General features: G+C 37.9%; 1 protein-coding gene across 1 annotated transcript in view; it reads right to left on the bottom strand.

Moving 5' to 3' along the window:
* col21a1 (collagen, type XXI, alpha 1) overlaps positions 1-14,727 on the bottom strand; it is a 94,986-nt gene extending 80,259 nt beyond the window's left edge. The window contains exon 1 of the mRNA XM_002934864.4: positions 14,563-14,727. The gene's annotated coding sequence lies outside the window, so the exon portion shown is untranslated. The remainder of the gene's footprint in view (positions 1-14,562) is intronic.
* Positions 14,728-25,419: the final 10,692 nt, after the last annotated feature.

Here is a 25,419-nt window from a genome sequence, read left to right as displayed (position 1 = left end):
AAAAATTGGTCTTGTATTATAGGTAAAGTAGAAAAAAACTTCAAGAACAAACTGCTTAGAAATTCATATTTAATTAAATCCTATTCTCTAACCCATAATAAAGATTTAGTTTAAATTTTAATTGTATAGAAAGCAAATATATACTAATACATAAATCTTAATGTTTGACAATAGACTTGGTATATTAAGTAGAGCAGAAAAAATACTGTATAAATTATTGATATGGAAAATGTAAAACCACATAAATTGTAAAAAAAATCTGAACTATATTAAAAAGAAAATTAAAAGGAATGATTAAAAATTAAGAATTGTTGATAATAAGATGGCTTTCTTTAAAAGAGCAAGCGTAAAGGAGAAGGAGAGGAATTTTGGCATTTTATTGTCAATAGATTAGACACAATAGTGCATGCTAGAACACTATATTTATTCTATACAAAGCTTTACCATACCTGAATAAACAGCCCTAGAAGCTTCCTCTGTTTGTTTAAGATTGCAACTGCCATTTAAGCTTGGTCTCAGTAGCTTCTGTACTGTAGCTCTGGCTGCTGGTAGATCAGATTACACAGCACAGTTGGGGGGGGAGAGTTGAGATGGGAGGGGGTGGAAGAGAAGGGAGGAGGAGAGAGGAGCAAACTAAGCAGACTTGTGCCATGTCCTGAAGGATTTTTCTGAGAGCAGGAAGTCAGACATAGACATTGCATAGGCCTTTCTGATAAAGCTTACTTAGTTTTTACCTTTCCTTCTCCTTTAATGATCTTACACAGGTATTTACTATACATTAGGCAATTGACACCTTCAACTTCATGAAATGAAACAAATGAAGACTGGACAAATTGCATTAGCTTCATGTAACAAGAAGTACACTCAAATTGTATTTAACATTAACGATGATTTTACTGTGATACCTGTAATGACATGTTTAATAGTTACCATTATTTTGTAGGTGAAGCCATGTGACACTTGCAATATAAGGCAGGGTTTTGAACTGAGTGTAAGGAGTCCAATGTACCATCTTATTAAGTCTGTTTCTTCCCAAAAGCATTATAGACATAATGATTTATCTACTGTATATATAGATTTACAAAGACTGCTGGAGAGTTTCTACAACTATCATTTGTCGGTGTCAGCATTTCTTTAAAGACAGCAGTTAGTTCATCTGCTCTTTGGTCCTGATGGTGAGCCTCTTAGCCCCATTAATAAGAAACCAACCAGATAAATAAAAAAATATTTGCAATAAAGTTAGTTAGGCAAAAATGTAATCTATAAAGGCTGGAGTGGCCAGCAGATGTCTAACATAATAGCCAGAACTCTATTTCCTGCTTTATGCTCTCTAACCTCTTAGTTAGTCAGTGACTTTAGGGGGGAAGGGCACATGGGACATAACTGTTCAGAAGTGATGAGCAAAATTTTTGGCAGGCATGGATTTGCGGAGCATTTTCGTTTTTTTCCATTGGCAAATTGTTTTGCAAAACAATTTTTTTCAAAAATTTGCCATACTACAACAAAAATTTGCTTGCATCCAAAAAAAAAAATAGTGGCACACGTCAAAAAAAATTACGCACATCATTTTTTTTTGCCAAATGTCATTTTCTCATTTTGCAAATCTTTTCAAAGTTACACAAATTTTTCGGTGAAGCAAAATGGGACAGATTTGCTCACCACTACTGTTGAAATAGTTTGTGAGCACACAGGTCAGATTCAATTGCAAACTAACTGAACAGTTATGTCCCATATGCCCCCCCCCCCTCAAGTCACTGATTGGTTACTGACTGCTAACAGCTTACAGAGCTGTAAAGCAGGAAGTAGTGTTCTGGCCATTATGACATCTGCTCACTCCAGCCTTTATAGATTCGATTACATTTTTGCCTAAGTAACTATATTGAAAACATTTTATATTCTGCACAATTTATCTATTTACCAAATTTCATTTCTACACTAAACTGCTCCTTTAAATATTTCAAAGCTGGTTTTATACAGATGACAAAATGTATGCTTAAGGCTTTCCAAACCCCAAGCGTGTCTTTCTCATTTATTTGGTCTCTTCATCAAGTTCCATTTGGTCTTAAGCCTAGAAGGTAAGTTTTCAAGTCAATAGCTCTACCACTCAATATCCCAAATCACATGTTCTTTCAATATTCAATATTCAGTTTCATTATTATGATTCACTTTAACCAAATCCTTTTCTTCTTTATTCTAGCCCCGCTATGCCCTACCAACATTTGAAATCCTCTAGAAATATTCCTGTTACAATCAGTTAATCCACTTCATAAGAACTATGAACCCAACTTTGCAACTTCAAACTCTCTCTGCAGTATACAAATCTATACTGGTACAGAAACATGAAGCGCTTTCACTTGAAACTTTCGTACTTGTTGTGACAAGACAATTTTGTTGCACTTTTCTGACGGTGGAAAATTTGCAAAATAATTCGCTACCCAGCTGGCCTCCCCATCTTAGAAGAAGAGGGCGGGACATTTGACCCCTGACAGACTATAATAAGGTAAGGAGTCCTTAAAAGTAATATTCCAACAAAAATATTATTAGTAAGTTAAAGCTGAACATTTATTATCCTGGCTACTGATTGCTTCATCAAGAAGATCCACATAACCCACATAAAGGGTTACATAAATGCCATGGTTTGTTTTGTTAGTTTTATACTTTGGGCTCAAACTTTTATAACTCCAGTTGCTTTGGAGGAAAACATCTTGTATATAGGGTATGGTTGTAATTCTCAACATCTATACACCATCTTCACATTTACTGCTGGTTTTAAAAGTGATTTCATCTTTTGATTTTAGCAGAACCAGTATTGCTACATTTATCATGCTGTGTAACATGTGGAGTAAAACCGGTGATGTTGCTCATAGCAGCCAATCAGATTTTTGCTTTGGTTTGCTAACTCTTGAAATCTAATTGCTGATTGGTAGCCCTGGGCAACATCACCGGTAATGCTTCACTCCACCTTTTACACAGCATGATAAATATACCCCATATGAGTAAAATCTTTGTGTGTGTTTTAGAATTATATCTTATTCTCTAAATATATCCCAGTGCTGTATCTTGCTTTCATTCATGCTTGCTAGTTATAATTTAGTTTAGTTTATATTCAGTTTTGACAGCAGGGTGACACTCTAATCTGCCATTTTCTGCTTTTCTCCTTGTAAACAGTGCACAGCATTTATGTTCATTTTCTTTCCTTCTTTTCAACTTCAGGTTTTTATTACACATAGAGACAGTCAGACAGACATTAATGTCAGCATCTTGAGGCACTTAGTTAAATTAGTCTTCTGCTACATGTACCCATAGACAATGTTTGTTTGTTTGCCTAGGAATTGAATAAAGGCGGTGGTGTTTTTAGTAAGTGCAGAAAGAGTGCTTAAAAAGTCTGCGACTTACTGATTTCATAATAAACTCTCAGAGCAGGCTCAATCGGGGAAACAATAAATGATGCCCCATCCTAATGCTTTATTTTATTGAAGAGTATGCTAAAAACAACTTCTCAGCAATAACCATAATATTTAAAACATCTGCTTATTATTTATTTGCTATATAATTTGCTGAAAGGGTATCTCTATGAGTATAATCAGACTTATTGGGTGAGTGAGACAGAATTAACATTTTGGAATCATAAGAACAATTCTTGAATTCATTATGGATACACATAAAATTGTTTGCCAGAAAATGGCAAATTTCAGTTGATGTTTGCAAATGTGTTTCCAATATGAATACATTAATTATTCTAAAACATTGTTTCCACTTCAGTTGTCCCTTCTTTGTAGGTGGTCTTAGAGCCTTCATTCAATTTAGCGGGTAAAGCTTTCAAATGAAAAGGTTTGCAATGATGTGTGCCCTTGACCTTAGGATACTACTCGTTATACCAAAGGTAATATTGAAGTTAAGCTAAAATACCTGTTTAAGCAATAGTGAGTTTGAGTTTGTATAATACAGTGAAATATTCTTTAAAAAAAAATTGCGGTAATTCGGTCTTTTTTCCTCAGTCTCATTTTGAAAATTAGGCCTATGCCAGCCTTTTGGGGTTTTCCATTCACCTAGAAAAAATATTAGAGCTCACTGTTTTAAAGGGATGGTTCAACCTTCAGGTTTACTTTTAGTATGTTATAGAATGGCCTATTTTTGCATGTTTTCAATTGGTCTTTGTTTTTTTTTATGATTTTTGAATTATTTGCCTTTGTACAACTTTCAAATGGGGGTCACTGACCCTGGTAAGCAAAAACCTATTGCTCTGCGAGGTTACAATTATATTGTTATTGTTACTTCTTATTACTTATCTTTCTATATAGGCCCTCCTCTATTCATATTCCTGTCTATCTTTCATTCACTACCTGCTTGCTAGGTTACATTGGTCCCTAGTAACCAGATAGCTGCTGAAATTCCAGGATAGCTGTTGAACAAAAAGCTAAATCATTTAAAAACAGTAATTTGTTAAAAAATAAAGACCAATTGAAAGTTGCCTCTACATTGTACTATTAAATTAATTTAAAGATGACCAACCACTTTAATTCCACCAGAAATCCATACAACCATTAATACTTACTGTAGATATTAGTATCACAATAGCCTTGGATACTATGCTTGTTCAAGAACTCATCCAGGCCCCTCTTAAAGGCATTAACAGAATCTGCCATTACCCAATCTCACTGCCCTCACCGTGAAAAACCACCTACGCTGCTTCAAATGGAAGCTCCGTTCCTCTAATCTAAAGGGGTGGCCTCTGGTGCGCTGATCGTTTTTATGGGAATAAAGAATCTGCCTATATTCCCCTGACATCAACTGCCATTCCAGCATCGAGGTTCCTGCTCACCTCCTCATAAAAGGCGACTAAATTAGTCTGGCAAGATCTGTTACGCATAAAACCATGCTGGCACAAACTAATAGTATTGTGAACTGCAATGTGTTCAAGTATCCTATCCCTTATTACCCCTTCCAAAAGTTTTCCTACTACTGATGTCAGACTAACAGGCCTATAGTTTTCAGGCTAATTGCACCACATTAGCAATTCGCCAGTCTCTCGGCACCATGCCAGACATCAACGAATCCTGAAAAATTAAGTGAAGAGGCTTGGCAATCACAGCGCTCAGCTCATTTAATACCCTGGGATGAATCCCATCCGGTCCTGGACCTTTGTTTACCTTTACATGTTCAAGTCTCTTTTGAATTTCCTCCTGAGTGACCCATGCGTCAGTAGCTAAATTACTAGAACTGGGCATATTAAAAGGGAAGCCTTCATTAGTTGGCTCCTCAGATGTATAGACAGATGAAAAATAAAGGTCTCAAAGGAGACCATGTTATGATCACTGTTCCCCAAATGCTCACCCACACAAATGTTAGAGATGGGATCAGTGTTATTAGATATTACCAGATTCAAAATGGAGTAATTCCTAGTAGGTTCTTGAACTGCCTGAAATAAAAAGTTGTCATTTAGCATATTTACAAACTTACTAGTTTTTTCTGACTTAGCCACCCCATTACTCCAGTCAATGTCCGGATAATTAAAGTCCCCCATAATAACAACTTGACCTTGTTGCGAACATCCTCCATTTGCAATAGTAGCTGGAACTTAGCCCCCTCACTTATATGGGGCGGTTTATAGCATACACCAATGATCATTTTCTTTGTAACCTTTGTAATCCTGTCTCTCTACATGCAGGGTTTGTGCCAAAGTCAGATATTTTGCTAGATTTTGTTTTGCTGAAATCAGTTATTTGAGGGTCAAATTAAGAAGCCTATTTATTATTCTGTATAAAACTAAATTTGCAGCAAAATTTTTTTTTAAAAAGCCGTGTAAAATAAATGGCAGATTTATGCACTTTGGTAGAAATAATATAAACTTGAGTTATACACTAAATGGTAGTGTGCTGGGGAGATCCTTACTTGAAAAGGATTTGGGGATTTTTGTAGCTAACAAGTTGTCTAATTCTAGGCAGTGTCATTCTGTGGCTACTAAAGCAAATAAAGTGCTGTCTTGTATAAAAAAGGGCATTGACTCAAGGGATGAAAACATAATTTTGCCCCTTTATAGGTCCCTGGTAAGGCCTCACCTTGAGTATGCAGTGCAGTTTTGGGCTCCAGTCCTTAAGAAGGATATTAATGAGCTGGAGAGAGTGCAGAGACGTGCAACTAAACTGGTAAAGGGGATGGAAGATTTAAGCTATGAGGTTAGACATTTAAGGTTGGGGTTGTCTTCTTTGGAAAAAAAAGGCACTTGCGAGGGGACATGGTTACTATGTACAAGTACATTAGAAGGGATTATAGGCAGATGGGGGATGTTCTTTTCTCCCATTAAAAGGATCAGTGCACCAGAGGTCACCCCTTTAGATTAGAGGAGTGGAACTTTCAAATGAAGCAGCGTAGGTGGTTTTTCAAGGTGAGGGCAGTGAGGTTGTGGAATGCCTCATGCTTCCATAAATCTGCCACCTCTTTTAAACCAACCCCACTACAGTGGATGCTTAGTTGGGCTTAAAGAATTAAATAGGCAAACTGCCCGTGTGGCAAAAGAAATGACAGGTAACATATTTAACGTATTGTACAGAGCATAGTCACAAAATTAGAGATGTGAACTATAATTAAAGGCAAAAGTTTTGCCCAGGACTAGTAACCCATGGCAACAAGTTTTAGAACAGAATTCAACAATAGGTGCACACCCACCAGGGTCCTATCATCCCTGGAAAAACTTGTACGGAAACAATGCAGCACTACATAGTAAAATTCTTTAATTGTTAATCAGGGGCGCAAGCAAAGTTTCAAACCTGAAACTGGATCTTTATCAACCCATAGCAACCAACCAGGCATTTGATTTTAAACAGGTAACCAGTAAATGCTACCCCCTGATTGTCTGCTATGGGTGACTTGACCTGAAGCAAACTCATCACATTTGCTTTCAAAACAAAATCCAACCAGCTGATTGGTTGTTTTATTTTTGTAGACCTGGTAAAAATGAAAACAGTTGTTTTTAAGCTACTGCCTACTCCAGCTCCAGTCTTTTTTTCTATACAGTCTTCACTTGACCCAATTCTTCTAAACCCTCATTTCATTTTGAGACCCATCAGTGTTATTATCTTTTTAGAAGTATCCCACCAACCAGGATGGTGCCTAGCAGTTGTATGATTAGTCATTTTTTACTGGTATGAGCGTCCATGCAACTGTTAGTTGAAACTTTCTTGTGGACTTTTGACAGAGAACTATTGCTTACTGGGAGGACATAGCTACTTCAGTCTGTAATACTAACCACCCGTACGCAAGCGGACTACTACTGCTGTTTCCCGCCTTAAACCTTTCTGCCTTGCTGCCCCTTACATTTGGAATGCCCTCCGGATAGAATCCTCCCTCAGTCTTTTTAAAACCAAACTTAAAGACTACCTTTTGGAGCACTCACCCAGCACCTGATCTGGGAACTAGCACTTATATTGTAATGACACCCACTGTGACCTACAGCACTTATATTTGCCTATTTGTGTCTATAAGTTACCCTCCCATATGGACTGTAAGCTCTACGGGGAAAGAACCTCCATCCTCTTGTGTTTTGACTCTTATTGCAACTGTATCTTTTATATTTATCTTTATTGTAATACTTTGTATTTATCTGTTATCTTAATAACCCCCTCTTTGTATTAATGTATTCTACTGTACAGAGCTGCGTACATAAGTAGCGCTTTATAAATAAAGATATACATACATACATACCATGGAATGCATTCAGGAATTCTTGAAGTTTATTTGCCATTTCACTCCAGCAAAGATGTAGATTATCTAGTCATGAAGAGATCATGTTCATATGCGCATGTTTTTGCTTTCTGTTTTTATTTTTAGAGCTCATATGTTGTTATAAAATGATCTGAGACACATTTTGGTTGCTAGACTTATGTCTCTCTATGTGTTATCTGCTGTATATCATGCCATTGTAATTCAAAGGCAGAATAGTCTATTTCACATAACCATGTGTTTCCTACAGGCCTCTGGACATTGTCTCCAAGATATTGCTTATTACTTGTCACAGTACTGAAAGAAAAGAGACAATTGCTTCCTTTTCACATCTCTAGTATAATGCTGCATTAATTAAAGTCAAAAAGGAAATGCCTACTATTATAAGAAAACTTTCTGAATGCAGACAATATGTTTCAGAGGCCATGTATGTTATTTAAAACAATATTTTAAATAAACAAAATTAACATCATAAAAATGCACTATACTATCTAGAGTAGAAGAGAACCTAATAATAAGCTCAAACATTGTTCAGAGTTCTCAAAAGACTCGGGGAAGGCATCTGCAAGCTTTCAATTTTTTTTGGTCTTTAACCAAAATATTTTATGGGCTGCATCATATATCAGAATTTTAGATCTGTTAAAATGTTGAGCACAATATTGCAGCCAGAGTGCTTGTGTCTACCCTGAATGCAGTGATGTAGGACACTATGCCAGATAGACCTTTTCTAGCAAGGAGCAGAGTGTAATGCTATCAGTTGCATGTAAAGGACATGTAAACCCCACACACAAAAAGGTAATCAAAAAGATTTGAAATCTTTCAGTACCTGCCATCCCCTTTATCACTAAAGGTGGCCATACACGAGGCGATTTCGCTCGTTGTGCGATGAACGATTATATCGACAAACGATCGTATGGCGATCGAGTTCCCATACGATATGCCATCCACGAGCAACGATAATTCGGGAAAGATTTCGTCGCATCATTATCGTAAAATACGTACGATCGTACATCTACGTACGATCGAATGTCGTTGACTTCCGCTGCTGGCAATCGTGACATGCGCAGAGAACAATCGTTGAAAGACAAATGTCTGACACTCACACCAACTGGCAGATTTTATCGTTAAACGACCAAAATTTTTAAACCTGGCCGATCGATTTTGGGGACGATAATGTCGGCTCGTTTAGTGGGACGACGATCGTTCGTACACCACCAACTATACGATAACTTAACGATAGCATCGGATCGTTCGGGAATCGGTCGTTTGTAAGTAAAAAATCGGTCCGTGTATGGCCACCTTTAGATTTCCTTCTCCTCCTGTAACCTACTCAGCCCCCTCCCTCAGGAATTTGCATCTTCTGGCTTGTGGGCATGCTCAGTTATTCTAAGCTCTGGTTACTAAACACGCCCCCCCAGTCTAGCAGTCAGTAAAGAGATGGCATTGCATCAGCTCTAGCTGTCTGCTTCAATTTTTTTCTCCTAATTTTCTCTCCTGAGCTCAACTCAAACAAAGCAGAACTTTTATCAAAGACAGTTCTGCCTGCGTGAGCCTGTATTCTTGATGAAATGTATGCTGAATAAGGGTCTGTGTGTGTGTATGCTGTTTGCAGATTTAAATGTATCTGATTATGTATCAGAGGAAAAATGGGCACCGGGTGAAAGCTAATATTTGCTTTAGGAAAATGTGATGGTGCCTAGAAATGCCATATTTTTTATACTGTACTTATTGCACCAGCCTAAAGATTCATGGCATGGAAATAGGGATAAGTGAAAGAAGAGGTACCTGCCCACCCACTATTGCGCCCTAGGCAGGTGCCTCTTCTGCCTACCCTTAGTTCCGGCCCTGGTCATAGAAACCTGATGTTACAAAGATGATTATTAAACTCTGATGCTAATTGCACTGGTTTGGAACTGGTATGTACTAATAATCTGAATAACTAATCAGTCTTATTTATAGTCTACTGAACCTAGGTTCAGTAATTGACAGAAGCACAGTTGTGTGCAGTGAATCAGAAGGAAATAGGATCTTCACTGCTAAAGAGCTGTAGTTGCTTTGGGCTGGTACAGAAGCCCAAAACATAATGTGCAACATTTCTACTCTACTTCTTTAGTTAGGCTTTAGTTCTACTTTAATAGCTACACTATTCATAGTCATATGAACTGAGGGGTAATGTATCACCCCAAGTTCTTGAACAACTATGGCTTTAGGAATAATCTAACAAATCAGGTCAATTATGTAAAGGAGATGATGACGATAGAAGCCTGGGATAGAAGAACAAGAAGGATGCATTGCAGTGGAATTAGTATAGTCATCGTAGTGAGCTAATATGAAGAACTACAGTAATAAGGATCCTGATAAAAGTAATATGTAATAATTAACAGACAAATAACGTTGTACTTATTTTACTTTTTTAAGAATTCTACTATTTTATTCATTTTCCATTTATTGACTGACAACATTCTGCTTAACCAGAATATCTACTGTAGACCATTTCTATATTTCAATTTTTTATTGGCAAGTGTATATGGAATTATGAAGGTTCCACTGGGTGTTGCTTGTTTCTTGTACTGCTACTTTAGGAAAACACACCCTCATCTTTTAACATTTTATTTCCAGATGATTTTTTTAATTTCCATGCAAATCTGCAGTTTTAAGGGTTTCATTAATGATAATATTATTTTATTATATTTAGCTTATTTGGAAGTCCCTATCTATTACTGCTTGTAACTTTATTTAATGAAAATTGGTTTACTTTATTACTTTATAGAAAACCCACAACTATTTTCCTTTCTGTCATTTAACATTCAACTTTTATGTCACTGCAATATATTTCCTAATAAAGTACAAAACTATGGAACACCTCATTAGGCCTTGAGAACCAGACGTTTGTTAATGAAATTATTATCAGTGATATGGGCCCATTGTGGCCTAGCAAACTGCAAAGGCCAATCGGTGTTAAATTTCTAATCCCCCAATAAGATAGTAGAACAAAAAAACATTTAAACTGTTCCTATTTCTCCATTAAATGTAGTTTGTGTAAGAAACAAAATTTAAAAATGACCCTTCGTGTTTTGTACTTACAATATCCTAGATTTCCAGTATAATTGATGGGGCTGGCAAAGAAGCATGCAACACAGCTTATGTGTGATTTTCCATTGCTGCTATCTTCATTGTAGCCTTTCTGTAGGACTAGAACCTGGAGTGAACAGCTGGCGACTGTCTTACTCTTCCATGAAGCAGGAAAAACCCTTCTACTACTGGCTCACTGACAACTCAGGATGTCCGTGAACTTTCTGCGGTGCTACCTACTTACTTACTTAAGAGTTCAGACAAAAAATGCACAGTACAGACAAGGGAGAGGCAAAATCATAGCCATAAACCAGGAAATTAACTTAAATTAACAGGCTTGAACATGATCTGAGTAAACAAAAGTCAGCTTTGGCAAAGCATTATCAGAGAAAACCCTATTTAAAAGAACAGTAGCACATAAAAATGCAAGGGTATAAAAGTTACAACAGTATAATGTACTGTTACCCTGCACTGGTGCAACTGGTGTGTTTGCCTCCTTATCCCTACTATAGTTTATATCACTAAAGCTGTTGTGTAGCCATTTAAAAGAGAAAAGGTACAGGTTACTTAGCAGATATATATATATATATGGCTGCCCCTATGGCTACACTGCAGCTTATTTATATAAACTATAGTAGCATTTCTGTACCAAACACACCAGTTGCACCAGTGCAGGGTAACAGTACACTATATTTCAATTACTTTAAAACACTTTCATTTTTTTGTGTTACTGTGCCTTTAATAGAAATTTGGTTTCATTAAGGGAGAAAAAAGTAATTGGCATGAATGACAACCAATATATAGCCCCCAGCATCAAAACAGAAGTCATTGATGGCACTGGTAGGGATGCATGAACACTGCAATGTGGTAGAGTTTATCTGCTGGCCTGTTTGAGTGCTAGAGCATTTTGCACAGGAATTGGCAATTGGCACAGGAAAAGTCAGCTGTGTATGTAGGTTTAGCAAACAGAGCATGGACTGCCTTGAGGAGGTGTTACTGTCAGGGACCCTTTTACAAGTGTTGTAGCTCTGAAAATGACCACAAAATGATGCCACAACTTGCATACAATTTACCTGTGCAGATGCTAATTATATCTATATTAATATAACCAATGGTGAAATTCTGCATGAAGTCTGTGTGGTCCGACCCATTTACAAGCTCTCAGACATGGCACATCTACATGTTTATGTTTGGAGAAAGCTAAAGGGCTCCCCCAAACAACATTTGTTTCAAATATGGTGGTTGATCCATATTTGTATGGGCAGCCATCTTGTGGGAGTCATTTGGTCTATTTCTAGCTATATATTCCCATATTTTAAGATGATAATGACCCCATGAATGCTAATAAACAAATGAGTACAGGTTATACATCAGAGTAAAGTGCAAATTAAGAGCCAATATATCCCTTAATCTGTTTTATTTATGTTTGTAAGAATCAGATTCTTTTTTACATGTGACTAAGTAACATAATGGACCAAATTAAATGATATGTAGCTAAGTTAATGAGTTTATGAGTCTGAGTGCTTTTCAAATACAATTTTTTTAAAATCACTTTTTTAAAACTTTCTTTATGTCATGATACCATTCTACATTGAATGGTGTATCAAAGCAATGCAAAATAATTTAAAGGGCATGTCTTGTTACAGCTCTGTCTACTTATCAACACCATAACCGCATCTACCTTTGATTTTCTCCATAAGCCACAGGGAGCTGGAGGATTGCTAAGGGTGAAGACACCACACAGAGCTACTAGTTGCAGCTACTTGTCACAGCTACTAAAATAGACAATGCTGATCATTTATTGATAATTGTCTCTATGTGTGTTTTAGCAGAGGCAATTAGTCTCTGCTCAGTATTGTATATGGCAGGGTATTTTCTGGCATTATTAGCCGTGACAAGTAGCTGCTACTAGTAGCTCTGTGTGTCTTCACCCTTAATGGAAAAATGTGACTGATAGTGCTGAGACTTTGATGTAAGTCATTTTCTTAAAGCAATACTGTCACAGGAAAACATGTTTTTTTACAAAATGCTGCTCCTCCAGCAGAATCCTGCATTAAAATCCATTTTTCAAAAGAGCAAATATTATTTTTTTAATTTAATTTCAAAATTTGGGGCTAGACATAATCTTAGTTTCCCAGGTGCCCTCAGCCATGTGACTTGCACTCTGATAAACTTTAGTCACACTTTACTGCTGCACTGCAAGTTGGAGTGATATCACCCCTCCTTTTCACCCCCAGCAGAGAACAATGGGGAGGTAAGAAGATAACAGCTCCCTGAAACCTCCTCCTGGCTCCTTCTGAAAGCTCAGGATCAGGCCCAATAACCTGAGATGACTGCCCACACAACAATGAATGAATTATTTGCAATGTACACAGTGTAAAACTACACTAAATGAATCATAACAGAATCCGTTTGGTGGACTTAGTTAAATTTTATTATCCTTCTCTACTCTCTGGAGATGGAGTGTCTTCCTACCCCTCAGTTAGCATAAGCAGCATAGGTGATAACCTTCACAGCCAGGGTTGGACTGGGCCGCCAGACTGGGACTGGGCCAGACCCGACCCTTGCTGGCGCTCCCCCTGCCCGACCGCTCCTTCCCTGATGCGTTAAATTTACACGCACTCGGGGAGGATGTCGGGTGGGGGGCCCTGCGAGGGGGGTTAGGGGGGCCCCTGGGGGGGTTTAGGGGACGTGGCCGGCGGGGGCACCCGTAGAGCCCCTGGGGCAGGAGCCCTGGTGGGCCCTTCACCCCCCAGCCTGACCCTGTTCACAGCCCCCAGTGGAGTGAATTATGGATTTCTCAAGGTATCTATAGTTCTGCATTTGCTGCCCAGCAAGACTGCAGTGGCAGTACCACATAGAGTAGACCTTTACCATTGAGAACATTCTGGATGACTATGTCCTGCCACTTGGTATCTCTCATTTATAGTTATTTTTGTAACTGACCCATCAATTGAACATTTTACAAAAGAGTTCCTGGAACAGAATTGTATTTCTCCATATTTCTATCTACAGCTGCACAATCTATCCTTCCATAGAGCAAAGGTCCACACACTTTGGTCAGGTCACACTTGCAGAGTTTATTCTGTGCTGCATTCCTATTTAGATTCATTTTGCATGAATAGTCCACAAACCAGTGCAAGATTCTAAAACATTTGCTTCACATTTTTTTTTGGATATAAACCTTTCCCTTAAGGAATTACTAACTAAATTTACTCCAACAACTTTGGCTGCCATTAGATATATGCTGTAACATTTCTGCAGCATGACTACAGAACTGTGAGGTTTTGCCTTTTTTCAACATTTAACTCAAAAAATAGTCAAAGATGCCCTGCAAGAATATATACTGTATGTTTTTCCATATGAATGACACAAACAAAATATAGATACTGGTTTCTTTTTTGTATGTCTTATATAATAGGCACATCACTCTGCATTTCACAGCTCACAAGCCAAGTTCCTTTAATACTTGTCCCAAGGTCAAAATTAATGCAAAATTTAATGATCCTCAATACACTCACAGTGAGCACTAAGCTACAAATGACATTTCTTCATATACACTTTGCATATTTCAAGTTAAACTAGCTTATTGATCATTGAAGTAACATTTAAATGTTTTATTTGTCAAGGTCATCTTTGTGCACATTCAAGTCATATAAAGTACATATGCAATAGAGACTCAATGAAATTCCAGAAATTCATATCAGTTACTGAAAGGGTTTTGTTTAACTAGATTTCACATAAGGCATTGTTAAAAGTATCTGTACTTACTTGATTCATCAGGGGAAAAAAGCCACTTTATTGTATCAGTTCTTCCAGGAGCTTTTCTTAAAGTCGTATGGTCGTGTCTTGCAACAACTTATTTAGGCTTTTGTGCAAATCTTCTTTTCTGTCACCCAGTTCTGCAGGTTTTTACTCTCAGCCTGATCTGCACAGTTCTGCTTCTTTTAATGCTCACCAAATTCATTTCTGTTGCAGTATAAAGCATACAACTCATGTACGCCCTCTGCTGTAATTCCACTAGTCTATTTCAATACTGTTCTGCATAAAACCTAGTTTTATTTAGAATATCATTCTTTTACTAACACTGTTCATGTAGCTTTACATTAAGGAACAGTGATGCTAAACCAAAAACAATAAACAAAGAATGTTATATTGTACAGTGACATTACCGTGACATGTTGATTTAAGCGAGCACAAGGGATAATGTAATAGTAAGCAAAGTGTTCACCAGCCAGTAACACATAGCAACCAATGAGACGTTTGTTTTCAAATCGGTGACCAGTAAATGCCACTGATTGGTTGATATGTATTACAAAACCCGGTGACTTTTTTTTCATTACCATCTTTGATAGACTGTAGAATATGTGCTTCAGCTTGTACATTTCTGCTATTATAGATTTGTAAAAAAAAATACACCTAACATCATCTAATTTAATGTTTAACATTTATTATTTCTAATAGACAATCCTTATAGGGATAGTTAGTCACAATAAATGCATATAGAAGAGAATGCTTGGGACTCGTATGGGAAAAGCAAACCATCTGCAAAGGCATGAGATACAAGGGTAGAGTACAGGATCTATAATAATATATAATAGGATATAATGGAATCTATTAGCTGGAATGCTTGGGACCTGGGGTTTTCCGGTTGAAGCATCTTTTCATAATTTGGATCACCATAGATTAAAGAGACGATTTAAGAACACTCAAACTAAGAGTTTGACACCTAAAACCTTTCCGAGCTTTATATTTTCTTGTCAGATAAAAAAAGATAGATTATAAAATCAGCATCAGAAATCCCCTTCAAAATCATGATTTTGTTTTCTGGCTTGCTTGCAAAAAAAAACATGAATAGAAATTTATTAAATTGAATTTTAGTTGCAATGAAAATCAATTTTTTTATTCATTTTGAATAAGTCTGTAAATTTTAACTGTTAAAAGAACCCAGAAAGACCATGCATAATGAAAACACGCCTTTCAATGATTTTTGAAGTTTGATGGATTTTATTTGCCAAATTTGAGTCTGAAAAACTTTTTTTTTTTTTTTAATACGTTTGCCCCATAGCACTGAGACAAGGATGTGACGTGTGGTGTATTTGATCACTGTTTTTTTCCACAATTATATTAATAGGGTCCAAAATAATAGAATGCCAGATGAAGTAAATGAAAAGCATCCTTTGCTTATAATGTCTATTGCAATAATTACTGGGCATGCTTACTGCCTCTGCCAATTACTGCCAATTAAAATCAATCAATTTGCACAGTAGGTGGGGGTGGCTTGTGGACACCCCTTAGTGCCATTGCACTTTCACATGGAGCAACAGTAAATTAACCATTGTTATTTCCTTATTTATATATTTTAGTCTTTTACAGGTTTTAGGTCTGTATGTTCCTGTTTCTTTTGGTTTGTTAATATTCCCCCCAGGCAAAATTAGTTATTACACTGTCTATAAAAGAATTTGATATCCATCATGTTTAATTAGTTCCTTTCCATATATAATCCTTAAATTATTTGCAGAAACTTAAATAAATATTCCCATGTTAACAAACTCTCTCTTGTGCTTCTTCCAAAGAAACTTTTAAAGCAAAACAAACCCACCTTGAGCTTGGGAGAGTATTCGAGCATTACATTTGTTTGGGTTTTTCTTATGCAGATACTCAATTTTGCATTAAATGGGAAGGATTTGTGGATAGATTCTTGAGGCAATTTACTGAGTTACTAATTGACCATGCAAAACAACTTTAATAGCTTATAAACCTAGCATACATCCAGATAAGGGGCACCGGAATGGAATGTTACAAATTATTCTTTTTCTGCCGCCAGAAACAGAGATGGATTGATTGATTTTACAGGCACATCTGTCCACAGAGTCTATGCAGATTCTGGCTGCTGAATATTCCCAATGCATCCCATTAGCTGATGAAAAACCCTGCAGTTCCTACCTTGCACAGAAAGACACAAAAGGTAGATGTGTGTTGGGGGCAGGAGGGGAAAACCCCTATGTGCCTTTCCTGTTTGCCCCTCTTTAATGGAGCTCTGCCTAACGCAGGCATTGATCAATTCATGATGCAGCCTGCAGGTCTCTGTGGCTACTTCATGCAGTGAGTCAAGTGCAAAAAAATGGCAGATTGCACCTTTTTTGTGCACTTTGCACACTGTGTTGGGCATCACAAATGAGACTTGAAATTGATTGTGAAAGTGAGATTTTTTTTCTGAAAAATATATGCTTACTTTGAAATTGATGCCAGCAACATATTCTAAAAAAAAATTGGGACAGGGGCATGTCTCCCCACTGTGTTATATCACCTCTTTTAACAGCACTCTGTAACTGTTTGGGAAACTAAGGAGACCAATTGTTGCCCCATTCTTGCCTGATATAGGGTTCCAGCTGATCAATAGTTTGGGGTCTCCTTTTTTATATTATTTTCTTTTCATAATGTGCCAAATGTTTTCAATGGGTGACAGGTCTGGGTGCCAGGCCATTTTAGCACTCAGACTCGTTTACTACAGTGGTGACTCCCATTTGAAAGCTGGACAGTGAAAAAAGGAAGACAAATAATTTGAAGATCATAGACATTCAGTATTGGCTTTCGGCCTTGTTCCTTGTGTACAGAGATTTATTGTACTTCAGTGGCGTAGCGAGGGGGGTGCCGAGGGGGCCATGGCCCCGGGCGGCGTATCAGAAGGGGCGGCGGCGGCTCCTTCTCTCTTACAGGCAACAGGCGCTTTTATAAGGTTGCGCCCGTGCGTATGACGTCACACGTCAGCGACGAGGCGCAACCTTATAGAAGCGCCTGTTGCCTGTAAGAGAGAAGGAGCCGCCGCCGATGGTCTGTTGGGGGTATGTACTATGGGGGAAATTGGGGGCACTGTGTGGGGGCTACTGTCTATGGGGAAATTGGGGCACTTTCCATGGGGGGGGGCAGGTCTTTGTGGGGTATTGTGTATGGGGGCACTTCCTATTGGGGGCACTGTGTATGGGGCAATTGGGGCTCTGTGTATGAGGGCACTTTCTATTGGGGGGCAAGGTCTTTGGGGGGTATTGTCTATGGGGACACTGTGTATGGGGAAATTGGGGCACTGTGTATGGGGGCACTTCCTATTGGGGGCACTTTGTATGGGGCAATTGGGGGCACTGTGTATGGGGGCACTTTCTATTGGGGGAACTGTGTATGGGGCAATTGGGGCACTGTGTATGGGGGCACTTTCTGTGGGGGGGGCAAGGTCTTTGGGGGGTACTGTCTATGGGGGAACTGTGTATGGGGAAATTGGGGCACTGTGTATGGGGGCACTTCCTATTGGGGGCACTGTCTAAGGGCAATTGGGGGCACTGTGTGGAGGGGGCTGTCTATGGGGACACTGTGTATGGGGCAATTGGAGGCACTGTCTATGGGGAAATTGGGGCACTTTCTATGGGCAATTGGAGGCAATGTGTGTGGGGGCACTGTGTATGGGGCAATTGGGGGCACTGTGTATGGGGGTACTGTCTATGGGGCAGTTGTATGGGGGGACCGTGGCCAGAATAGCGTTAGGGGGGCCTGGCCAGCATAGTGTTAGGGGGCACTGTGGTAGGGTGACCCTAATACTTTTTATGTCTGTGTGTCCTGTACTGATGGGAGGGGCCCCGTGATTTCTGATGGCGGCCCTGCCACCATGGGCAGCCACGGACGCACAGCTGAATCCACTTTTGACAATTATGACATGCGCACCGCATTTCAAATTCAATAAAAAAAAAATAAAAAATTTAATGCTGCTTTTTTTATTTTGTCTATTTTTTTTAAGAATAACTAAATAGAGGGGCGGCAAATTTCCGGTCGGCCCCAGGCGACGAAAGCCCACGCTACGCCACTGTTGTACTTTCAGAGTCTTTACTATGTACTGTAGATGATAAAATCCCCAAATTCTATGCATTTTTACAATGAGGACATTATTGTTAAATTGTTTTTATATTTTCCTGTGCAGTGTTTTGCTCAGTGTGGTACCTCTCCTAATCTGTACTTCTGAGATACCCAGTCTCTGTCAGATTATCGTTTTAGCATTGTACAACTTTTCCAGTCTTTGGTTGCCCCTGTCCCAATTTTTGAAACTTGTTGCATGCATCTAATTCAAAATGGACAGATATTTTTCAGAACCAATAACATTTCTCAGTTTTAAAATTTGATTTGTTATCTTCGTATTATCTCCAATCAAATATAGGGTTTAAATGATTTGCAAATCATCTCATTCTCTCTTTACATTTAAAACAGCATCCCAAAGTTTTTGGAAATTGGGTTATTACAATGATATCTGAAGGCAGGACAGCTCAGGGCTCAGAGGTGACTATAGCCGATTTAATCACCAATCCAAGGTCCGCACCATGTGCCATTGCATACCCTTGGGTCCCTTGGGTGAATAATTTACTCTGCAAACAAATATTTATTGTTTGAAGAGAAGGGAGATGGGATATAATTGTATGTAAATATAGTGCAGTTTACAACTTGAGTCCCAAAACAGACTGATCAGTTGTATTTAATTAATTTGTTTTGAACTCATATGCTGAGATAAGCTAGCTCCTGGGCCCAGCTTAATCACAATGATTAAAATGACTTGTCATTGTGTAGGAGGTGTGTACATTTGGATCAATATGTAGTCTTTGTGGTGTTTTCTATTTGTGATATACATATGGTTTTGTACCAGCACCTGTATTCAGCCCTATGTTACCTAAAAGCTTTGTTGCATTTCATCTTTCTTCCTCATTTATCTAAACCAAACAGAGAGTTGATCTCTAGTAGTATTTTTTCCATCTGTACATCTGGAATTATTTTAATAAAAAGTCTGTGTAACACTATGAAAGCCTTTCATGGCTTAAATAAAATACAGAGAACACTGTGTTTTTGACTTATCAGGTTTTTTTTGCACTCATCGGATTCTGACTTTGTTGTCCAAATGTTGAATTAGTAGAAAAGGAAATTGCAAAACTATATTTTGTTTCTGACACTGTTCTTTTTGTGTGGATGCTCTATTCTAACATCTGTAATACAGGTTTTGATTTTCAAGGTATTATTGATATTAAATATTATTAATATGCCAGAATCACACTTGTACTCTTAACTGTAATTTATTGGAAATTCAGTCATCATTTTTAATAATGAAAGGTGCATAGTGACTTGTAACAACAGGTGTGGAAGAAGGTTAAGCTTGGTAGAAACATGTATAAATGCATGAAAGCCAAAATACTTTGCTGGTACTTCACTGTGGAGGCCAACCCCCATTTTTTGGTGCCAGGAAATAGCTAAATTTCTGATGGAAGTCTTGACAGCAGTAAAAAATCTCTTAGCGTGTTGCTAACAATTTAGTTAAAACCCCTTGACCCTGATAATGAAGATCCCAGATGGACTATTTCTGGCCATTAAACAAATTGCCACTCTTACATCTATAATCTCTTGGAGAAGTGGGAATCCAACATATCAAGTTATAAGCATAAAGTAGATTTTGATCAAGCCCTACTGTATGCTGAGAAAAGTTGCATAATAACTTAAAAATGTTATGGCATCAACAAGGAGAACACATTTGTAATTTATTTTTCAAGAGTTTAGTTTTAGGGTATGCTTGCGATTTGTTTAAAACATGTTTTAGACATGTGTAAAAGTTTTTTAATAATTGTAAAAGATTAATTACACGACTGTGGCTATATAACATCATATGGTTTGAACCTATTCAGATGGTGTCCTGGGAAGTATTTAAAATAACACCTGAGTATACTCACAAAGGTGCAGTGTGCACAGTGCAATTTTGGTCCAAGTTGCCATGTTTTTACCCACAATGCAGCATATTCACCCATGATTCCAGTGTAATTGTGGCTGATGGGTTTATGGCCGTTGCCATCATTTCAGGCAGTTAGTGCCAAAATTGCATCTATGGTGATTTTGCAAGTGCAGAATTACTGTTTTAATTGACAAAGCCCCCTTTGGAAACCGTAAAGGACTGCCAAGCTAAGTGAACTGAGCAAAGAACTGAGATATTTCAAAGCCAAATGATTTTAGTATCACTATCTATTTATTTTAATCTGCCTGTTACATACAGTATTTTGCAGCTGTTAAAATGCTAATATAAATGTTGAACTATTTGAACAGAGCTAAGAGGAATACAGGGCATACAGTCCATTTCTCTCTGCCTGTGCTTTGTATATCATGGAAGGAATGAAGTGGATCCACTCATATTCGTACCTGTGTGTAGCTCCTCTGAGAGGCTCAGAATCGGCCTAAGTGCAGCTTTATAGAGCCGAGATTGGCCCATAAATGCACACTCTTGCATTTTTAAACCAATCTGTGTTTCATTTGCTGCACTCTAAAAGGGGATGCTGCTGAGACTGAAGCAACACATTTAGTCCATTGCCTTACTCTAACTGCATGTATAATGTGGAATTGTTTCTATCTGATCTAGTTTTTTCTGTATTAAATTCAATTACTCACTAATGGGTATGTTTAATTTCTTTTATGCTCTTATTGATGAACTATTTATGTTTATTATTGGATCATTTCTGTGTTGAGCTTACTTACTGGTAGGCCTACTCATGTACAGAATGGCTTTTAGATGACACAGATGCTTGATAAAGGGGTTGTTTTGCCCCGAAACGTTGCACCTCCGCAATAAAATTTGCAAGGGCTCGTCCTGCTTTAATTGCTCTGAGTGCCATTGCTTTTTATTTTTTGGAATTGTCTGGGAGGGTGCCGATCCCTCCATCATTGTGCACCGAACTCCTAACCTTGGAGTCCCAGGGTGTGTGAGGAAGGTCTCCAAGTTGTCTTTTAGATGACACAGCTCATTACATGTACAGAATAATTTTTATATGTTGCATATTGCCACAATGGATTCCACTGTTGGATTCCCAACTGAGGAACAAAACTTGCCACCCAAACGACAGCAAACTCTTGACCTTACCTTCAAGATTCAGTTCTCCACAGTGAATGGCCTTCTCTGTGTGAACTATGAATTATCCAAGACTAGAGTCATTCACGGAAAAAAATAAAAAAAATAAAAAGTTGCCAAAAAACTCGAGAAAAAAGCTGTTATGCTCAATTCAACCTGTAGTAAAGGGCAAATATAGTTGCATTTGTTTAAAAAAATGCTATTAAACTCTGACTGCAGGTCCAACTCATGTATAATGTGGAATTGTTTCCACCTTGTCTAGATTTTTCTGTATTAAATTCCATTACTCACTCATGAGTATGTTTTATTTTTCGTTATGCTCAATTCAACCTATAATAAAGTGCAAATATAGTTGCGCTTGTTTAAAAAAATGCTAGTAATGTTAGTATAAGTTATAAATGGGTTAAAAAAGATTTTAAAAGTGAAAGTAGCAAACTGTAAAAAGGCTTAGATATCAATTTTGTAATATGCTGCCTGGTGTCTGGAACCCCTGCAAATACAATTTACATTCTTAACTCATCCTGGTTTTCATCTGCCTGTCTTGAAGAATTTTTTCAGCCATACATCTATAATAATCCAACCCATTCCACCTTTCTAATTATAGCATCTCTACCCCTTTCATCTAATACCACTGTCACCAAACTATTTATCTTGCAAACTAAACACACCTCTACTACAATCTTCCCCTATACATCCTCTCCCTTTGCATTAGATTATTTCCAGTATTGCCCTTTAAATAGGTACTCATGAGCAATGGACTGTGGATGGCTAAGACCTATGTTGGTATTGTGATTTTAAGTGGAATATTTGAGGCCGTCCACTGAGATGATGCCAATAAAAATATTAAAAAGCTAGTGCATAATTAGCTACAACCCTCTATACTGTATGTTTCATATGTGCCTATTATTAAAGGTTGATTTTTTTTTGCAACCCTTTCTCTGTGCAGATCCATTCTCACTGCTCTTAAAAGCTGTATATAATAAGGCACTACAATTCTAGCTCTAATTACCTCTTTATATATCTTGATTACTTCCATCCTTTTACAGATACTTTATCATATTCTTCTTTATATTATTTATATTTACATGAACACCGGTGTCCTTGCAAAACAAATCTGAAATGCTCAGTTATTTTTTTAAAATGTTTTCATCTTTATTCTCTCTGTTAGTCATGTTACTCTGGAACTCTTATTCTATCTGAAATAAGCTAATCGCCCTTTATGGCCTACACTTTACATTCTACACTTGGCACTCATGACCAAGACCCCATTACTGTGCCAATGCTGTGGCAGTAAAGGTATGAAATATATTATTCAGAATGAGTGGGACATGGGTTTTATACTGTGTCCACAGAAAGCTCTCACGACATTTACCATTCCCAAACTTTACTTTTCTTTGTTTGCAGATCAAAAGTGGAGGGAGGTCTATATTCTATTTAATCCTTCTCTGATGCCAAAATCAACTGCTTTGTTATTTTATCATTTCTGTGCAATTTGGAAACTAGAGCCATCATTTTCTGCTACAAACCCCTTTTCCCGGTATTCCCAGTTAGCAGTTTCTCATTGTCAACTTTTTATTGCATCTTTGGGTCTCTTTAAATTTCTGACTTCTCCCACTCATCTTTCCCTTTATCTGGTCACCACTATATTCTATTGCCAGCTACATTCAAAGGATATTTGTTTATACTAGTTGTGTAAGTAGTTCTGGCACCCAAACAGAGTATTAACAGTATGTGGAGTCGCTGTTAGCAAATTACAGTCTGGCTGGAAATGGTTATAGACAACCAGAATACAACAATAAATACAGCAGCAAACATATCTAAGCTGCTTATTATTAAATATATTTCACAGACACAGTAAATGCATACTTGAAATCCAAAAATCTGCTTATTTATTCCAGACATTGATGAGGAAAAAGGATACAGCCAGAGAAAAATCTCTTGCTGCGTTTTCCATCAGGCCACCCTGTGACCACTGAATAGATGCAAAATAATAAATTTTACGCATTTTCCACAAACTTTGCACAGAAGATTCATACAAATGGATTCCTACTGTCTTTGCTTTTGCCAAGCTCTCTGAGTTCTGATGTGCCAATGGTCTAGGGGTTGATTTCATTAATAAAAGAGCTTTTTAAAGTAGACATTTTTGGGCTTAGTGAGCACCCAGGACTTATGGCAACTGTGCCCTATGCCAAATAATGTAGTGGGTGCTCTTGGAAATCCAGCATACAGTGTTTAGAAAGTATAGTATATGTATATAATCAGTGTTTCTGTGCCCCTCTATTATACAGCTCTGTGAAACATGCTGGTGCATTATAACTACAGGTACTTGTTAATAATAATACTTCCCTTTTGCACACTTATCGGCTGACACATAATAATAACAATATTTCTGGATAGATTTACTTATGCAAATATAGGTTAATCAGGGTGCTCAGGATCTAGGGATTTTCTAGATAAGGGATATTCCTGTAATTTGGATCACAATACCTTTACAAATACAAATGATTTTTTAGTAGACTTAAGGCATGGTAATTCAAATTACAAAAAAAACCCCAGATGCCAGCATTCTGGATAATAGATCTTATACCAGTATACTGTAAACATACAGTACCTGTACTAAATTAAATGTAGACCTTGAGATCACTCTAGCCATGTATATTATGCAGCAAGTGACAAGCAATCTTGGAAATCTAGCGTACAGTGTTTAGAAAGTATAATATATGTATGTAATCAGTGTTATCTACCTTGTCTCACCACTCCCTATAGGGTCCTATTACAGCATCTGCTATTTACTGTCTATACCTCATTCACAGGGTCCCTTTTACCCACTTCACAAGGGGTTTCACTTCCCTTAGGGCAATAAGCTTCTTACTTGGGCCTTATGCTTTAAGTTCTCTAGAACATCAACACCCTCTATGGGAGCCACCTGACTGGTATTTTACCAGTCTGGTCAATAAAAATTCTTCATGGTGCATACATTATTAATAGGGAATATAGATAAAAATATATGAAGGCTGGTATATTTTCCAGAAAAGGTGACAACCCTAACTTCCTCCTGAAGTGAGGCCCAGAGAGGAAGAGCCATGTGCTCCCTCTCCTTATATAACCTAAGGATGGAACAAACTTAAACTACTCCTGATCTGAACACATCTCTCCCCAAGGTCATAGGATGCAGTTACCAGAATTTTCTATGTTAGCACTGGGGTAAAATAGTTATTTTATTTATGCTGTCAGAACAGGCTATTACTTCCTTTTTGGCTGATAAATTAACAAGTGAATGACCCCAGGGAGCCCGAGGCCTGACACCTCAGAAAGGAACCAAGGTGAACAGTTAGGATAGATAGTGGTAGGTTAGATATGGGGAGATTGCTGTAGGTGGTGAGCGTTAGTGGTAGGTTAGTGAGATGAACAGCTGAGGCTCCAGTGAGAAGAAAGGAAGAGACCAGTGCCCTCACGGTATCTCCCCCAGATAGGGACCCAGTGAGGGAGGGACTAGGTTATGTTGGGCTTAATGCCTAGAATGCATGGGCTTAAAGACTGTAATCAACTGCATCCCTGAAAGGAAAGAAGGGGCAGAGAAGTAGAGAAGTACGCATCTAGTTGGGGCCCAGTGACATGGGATACCATATGCTGATCATATTGTAAGTTGAGGAATTTGCATTTACTTAAGAAGCTATACTGGTAGGAATGTATCTATTTCTGGTGCCACCTTAGAT

Source organism: Xenopus tropicalis, chromosome 5 (assembly GCF_000004195.4).
Source record: "Xenopus tropicalis strain Nigerian chromosome 5, UCB_Xtro_10.0, whole genome shotgun sequence".
NCBI lineage: Eukaryota > Metazoa > Chordata > Amphibia > Anura > Pipidae > Xenopus > Xenopus tropicalis.
Note: the sequence above shows the minus strand (reverse complement) of the source record. Positions and strands in the feature narration are given on the sequence as shown.